This window comes from Cygnus atratus, chromosome 14, assembly GCF_013377495.2.
Source record: "Cygnus atratus isolate AKBS03 ecotype Queensland, Australia chromosome 14, CAtr_DNAZoo_HiC_assembly, whole genome shotgun sequence".
Lineage (NCBI taxonomy): Eukaryota > Metazoa > Chordata > Aves > Anseriformes > Anatidae > Cygnus > Cygnus atratus.
In genome coordinates, this window is record NC_066375.1 from 3,563,751 (window position 1) to 3,569,750 (window position 6,000).

The 6,000-nt window shown below is 49.8% G+C and overlaps 1 protein-coding gene across 15 annotated transcripts in view; it reads right to left on the minus strand.

Annotated features, from left to right (window-relative positions):
- Nucleotides 1–5,104, minus strand: part of LOC118254903 (core histone macro-H2A.1) — a 46,226-nt gene extending 41,122 nt beyond the window's left edge. For 5 of the 15 annotated variants that reach the window (XM_035560673.2, XM_035560664.2, XM_035560661.2 and 2 more), the window contains exon 1: nt 4,994–5,104. The gene's annotated coding sequence lies outside the window, so the exon portion shown is untranslated. Of the gene's footprint in view, nt 1–220; nt 470–1,626; nt 1,687–4,993 lie in introns of those variants that run through there. The other 10 variants (XM_035560675.1, XM_035560674.1, XM_035560670.1 and 7 more) reach the window with 6 other exon arrangements.
- Between the last annotated feature and the right edge of the window lie 896 nt (nt 5,105–6,000).

Consider the following 6,000-nt stretch of genomic DNA (forward strand, 5'->3'; position numbering starts at 1 on the left):
TAGGATGACCCTGGAAATATCCTGACAACCCGATCCTCTCATACTGTATGTTAGAGAGCTATCTGCTTGTAAGCTTATTTACAAAGAAAAACTCTGCCCAAACCAGAAAGCTGGGGGCTTGCCTACTGAACAAAGCAGGCACTTTCGAACTTTTAATATTAAATGTAAAATGTGATAAAGTGAGTTTCAGAGCTTCCTGTCTCAAGGATCCCATCCTTACCAGACGTAATGAATTACTGTCTTTACATACTGGGAGTGAAGGGAGGGAAATTCCAGTTAAGTTCTAAGCACCACATTTCATTTTGCCAACCACTTGATCTGGAAGGGGAAAAGAGAGCGTGGAATGGAAGAGCTTTTTTTGGGCTTAATCATGGATTTGGGATCATTACAGAACTTGCTTGTCCTGCCTTTGAGCAGAGCGTTGGATGGCCCAGTGAGCTCTCAGAGACTTTTCTCCAGTTCTGGTTTTCTATGGCAAAAGAGAAGGGAAAGAAATGAGATTTCACTTGCAACAGCCACAAAGAAATTTATTGAAGTTAAACGTAAAGAGCAGGGCAACAGATCAAAACCCAAAGAAAACTATGTGCCTTACATGTTTTCAAATGGTTTATCTTTGTAGCACCAGAAACTCTGGATCACAGCCAACATTAATGAACCAGAGCTGCTTGCTGAGTCACTGCTAGCCAGCAGATGAGGGAGGCAGTGCTTGCCAAAGGGAACTTTATCACATGTACCATAGCTCAGACAAGATTTGGGCAGGTGGAAAAAAAAAACCACAGTCAATGGACCAGTCTTTTCCTTTCTTACTCTTCTCTTGCCTTTGCAATGCAATTACTTAGAAATTTTGTCAAATGCTTAGCGTCTTCAAAGGCTTGACAATCAAATGATATAGTTTCAAGGTGACGGTTCACAGAATTATCACTGTGATAATCATGGGATATCACTGAGTGGTCAACTTCGATAAGCCCACCTTTGACTAAAATTTAATGCTGTGTTCTCCAGTGGCTCTGCTGAGCTTGGACACATTGCCCCAGCTGCAGAACGCAGCACCTGACTCAGCCTTCTGAAAGCCTCTTAAAGACTGTAGCAAGACTCATGCCACTTTCTAATGTTTCAAAATTTACAGAAACAAGAATGTGATGGTGTTATATTAGCTCACAGCAAAGACTCAAACGAGGCTCCTCTGCTGTCAAGCGTTTGCAAGCCAGAAATAAATATCTTAAGAAACAAAATAATATTCAGGTGTAGCAAAGAAATCAGCATAATTAACATTTTTCTGCTTGAAGCTGGCTGTTGGCCATAGCTTTCTGTATGAAGGCTGATACTCCACTATAACACGCTTTTAAATACCATCTACATTAAATGTCCACAGGCACGTGTTTTTCTGAAACTTTAACATCAGGTAGTTCTGGAGGTACTGACTGCACACCCCAGTCAAGTGATGCCTGATTTCTCCTAGCTCAGACACCACTACTTCATTAACTCCGTCAGTCTGACCCTTTTATCCACCAGTAGCAATAAAACACCACTCACTATTAACAGTTTTCAGGTACTGCTTTTTAATGACTTAAAAAATTACTGAGTTCCACTGCTGTCAGACAGGGATTGTTCTCATCGTGGGCTTACCTTGGTGTATTAACTGCACTCAGCAAACAGATGATTACATTTAGAGCTACAGGATCACATCTGTAAGTATAGGGGAATGCAGGAGACCATTACTACAATAGGACAAATACTAGGATTTAGTAATTATTTTTCTCCTCTTTCCCATACAAAGACTAAGCTGAAAAGTCCACTTTTGTATCACAAGGGCTTAACTGCAATGCTATTTTCTTTCCATTATTTCAAAAGATTAACGAGTAAGTGCTGCCACTCCATCTTCAATCTATTTATGTACTATAATAGCTGCTCACTGAACTCGTTTTGAAAAGGTACACTTGAATTTGCTTTGACAACTAATTTGCTGTGTTCTTGGCTAATCAGAAGCTAGTCTGACATATTTATAAAATGCGCTGCTTACAGAGTCAGTAAAAAAAATGGTCTCTAATAATGCTTGCCTAGCACTACAGTGTCTCAGGCTCTGACCGTGGTTTCTAGGTACTACAGTCATAAAAGAAGAGCTAATAACTCCGTAACTGTTTGGTCTGACGTGATTTCAAATTTCAGCTTAAGTGCTTTATCAAAGAAGCAATTCTTTGTGGTCTGGAAGAGAGGAGTGAAACTGGTTGCACAACAGCTGTTCCAGCACTACAATAATTTCTTATCTGCAAAGGTAGCAGTATACATTTATTTTCACATGAAAACCTGAAAGAATATTCCTCATCTACCAGTGCCCTATGGATGTCCTTTTTTTTTTTTTTGCTGAAGGTTAGTAAGACTCAAACTCCCATCATGAGAACGTAGAGCAGGACGAAAAGAGAAATAACATTTTCACCGAATCTGTGTGCAAAACAGAATACTATTGCACAATTTTATTCAACTGGCAGAAGTCCCTTCCTTCCACAATGGGTCTGAAACCTTGAAACAAATATCCTCTTAATGTGCAAATGCCCACTCTGAACAGTGCTGGGAGTGTGACATGAGTTTTAGCTGGGCATCCTGCCACCAATAGTCAGGAAAATGTAAATACAATTGTATTCGCTGACCGCTGTTGGGAGTGCTAGCATGAAAACAAGTCCAGTTGTGTGTTGTAGCTTTTTGTATAGTAGGTAGGAAGTGTCAAATTTGGTACAGGACCTTAAATCACTGGACTGTTTATGAATTCAGTGTTCAGGGAAAAACTGTTTCAAAGAACATTTTGAAAACTTGTTTGCCACTTGACACTTTGGACAACAGTGAAAACACAGTAAAGAATTCACATGGATGCTTCCAAGGGAAAACCCAAAAATTTAATGAAGATGTTGTACCGCTGAGGGGAGGGAGTGCAAGAACTCAGCCCACAGATGAGGCCGTGAGTGATGTGCTTCTAGCATCACCCTTTTTGGAGCAAGGACCACAAGCTGAATCCTGTCCATCTGCTCTTCAGGGTGGGTCTGGGTAAGGCACTACAATGTCTCTGTGCACAGAGAGGCTCTTGTTTACATCCCTCCCTGACAAATGAGCAAGCACTGCACCTAGAACACTTCTTTTCCAAATCCACCTCTCAGAAGCACCGCGCTGACAAAGCCTAATGCTCACTGATCTGCCCCTGGATCAATACTCTTCCTCCCAAGGGAGGCTCTCTCTGGAGGCTCTTTTTTCCTCTTGTGGCATCAGTTAACGCTTCCTGCTCCTTTATCCCTTCTTTGCAAGTTTGCAGTAGCAGGTTTTTCTTTCTGCTAATGCTGATCTATAAAATAAGCAATGCTTAAGCACTCTTCCTATATTACCATCATTAGGCCAAATTATAGCTTTAACTATGAATTCTTAGATCAGTTACGGCTTAATTTGCACTATCAACATTTAGTTTTACTGGCAATCAGTACTCTATGCCTCATACACAACAAAACAAAGTTACTCTTTAGGAACCCAAGGGGCCTAAAACATTTCAGTGTGCAAGGTTATAAGATATAATACAGCAAAGTAACCTGCAACCACTACCCAGAAAACACAACTGCCACCACAATGTAGCAACACAGCAAAATAACCTGGGAAAAAAAGCAACGTAACTCCTTTCTTTCAGACCACTTTTAGAAATACACTCAGGAGTTCGCTAGGGACTGCTTGATACAAAATATATCATGTTCAATTGCTAAAATGTGTTCGTCGAAGCAACTGTAATTGTCTTGCTCATGCCTGAACCTTTTAACTCAGTGCTGCGCCCAAGAACCCAGGTTCGGTTTCCAGTAGCTGCTCACTTGCTGCTTAGCTCATTTACTTCGACCGACTCTCAGGAACGGGGGAGACAGCGGATCTGCAAAGTTCCCCACAGACCTGTTGCTAAGTGACAGCCTCACACAGTCCTGGGGAAAAAACGGTCCTCCACTTCCACGGTCGAGAGAGAAATAACAAGCCTCATCCAGACCCATCGCAACAGCCGTTTTCCTTCCATCAGCACAAACGAAGCAACCTGGCTTACACCACTGGGCTTCCAAACACGCTGGCTCCAAACGCCCGCTTCAGATGCGAGCACCCCGGCCTTCTGCAACTTACTTTGAGAGATTAGACGGAAACCAAAGGATTACAGGAGATGCGAGTTACGGAAGCAGTCGTTCCCCTCGCCGCCTGCTACGTGCGCAAACACGTCGGTCCCCTGCCTAGGTCTGGGTGCTCTGTAAGATGCCCCGTGCCCTAAGCCCCCGCATCCACCTTTCCTCGCAGCCCCTACCAGGGACAGCCCGTGCGGCTGCCGGGCTCCTGCAGGCAGACATATTGCAGGCTACACGGGAGGTGACAGCTCGGAAATCACAAGGGGCCCCATTTCCAGCCGAACGCTGATTTTCACCCCTCCTGGATGCCTGTGACGGGTCTACGAAAGCCATTCGGCTCGGTTTTTTTTTTTACCGAAGCCGCTCGCGTTGGGCAGGTAACTTTTACGCCACGGGTTCTCCACCCGAGGCGGAGCGGGCTGAGGACACCTCCTGCTGCTCGTCGCCTGCAGCTGGCGGCGGGCGCTGCGGGTCCCCGGCGCCGGGCTAGGGCCGGGCCGGGCCGGGAGGACTGAGGCGAGGCCGGGTCCCGGCGGGCCCGGCGCCCCCCGGCGCAGCCCCCACCCCGCAGCCCGCCCGCCGACCCCCCAAACCTCACTGCCACCACCACACCGGCTCCCCCGGCCTGAGCAGAGACAGGCCTCCACAACCCAGGCGAGACAAACAAAAAAAACCACACCCAAATTCACCCCAAAACCCAACACCCCCCCCCCCCCCATCTCCCCCTTAGCGAGGGGGCTGCCCCCGGGACCCCTCCCCAGCACCACCGCCTCCAGCGGCGCCGGCAGCGGCCCCGGCCCGCCGGTAAGGGCGGGCGCGGCTCCCCCGTCCCCACACGCGGCCACAGCCCCACGGCGGCGACTTACGGCGCGGTCCCGGCCGCAAGATGTCTGCCGGCGGCCGCCCCGCTCCCGCTGCCTGCGCTGAGCCCGCGGGGCCAACGGGAACGGCTGGGCGGGCTCCCACAGTGCCCCGCGCCGCGTCCCTCCCCTCCCCTCAGCCCCTTCCCTCAGCCCCTCCCCGCCTCCTCCGCCCCTCACGGGGACGCCCCCGGTCCCCTCAGTTCCCCCCCGGTCCCCTCATGGTCCCGTCATGGTCCCCTCATGGTCCCCTCACGGTCTCCTCACCGTCCGTGGTGTCCTCAGCGCCGCCACCTCCGTCCCCTCCGCCGCCCACCCTTGTCTGAGCGGTGCCCGCCGGGCTGTGGAGGCGGCTCTCCCCGGTTCCCCTCAGTTCCCCTCAATTCTCCTCAGTTCCCCTCCGTTCCCCGCCGCCCGGCCCCTGTGTGGACATAAGGCCTCGGCCATTGTGTACAAAATGTGCCCGCTCCTAAAGGAGGGAAGGCAGGGGAGGAGATGGGTGGGGAGGCTCAGTGCCGCATCCTTCCCTGAGCGAAGTTCCTTGTTCGGGGAGAGAGGAGGCACTGAGTCGTTGGGAGAAATGCTTTCTTCTACTGTACAAAAGTGGCTGGCTGCCATTTTGCGAAGGCCCCAGATGGAGCTTTTGGAGGAATTCCTGCTGTGGTGGCACAGATGTCCTTGAGCGCACCTTGCCGCATCGGGAGAGCCAGCTCCCTGCTGCCCGCGGCCCCTGCCCGCACCGGCTGAGGGTCACGGGGCAGTGGCTGGTGTCCCCTCAGCACGTTCCCTGCTCCTGCTCTCCCCCAGCTGCTCCCAGGCCCTTCTGCTGCTCCCTTTCTTCAGTGCTCAGTGCAAGATGAGGCCTGTGGCCTCTTCCCCAGTGTCCCTTGGTGTTGCGTGAGCTGTGACAGGTGACAGCGGCAGTGGCACAGCATCGTTGCCATTAACCCTTAGGGGCAAGGGGTGAGAACGGCTGAGCAACAGCAGGTAGAGGCAAGGAGTTTCTCTTCACC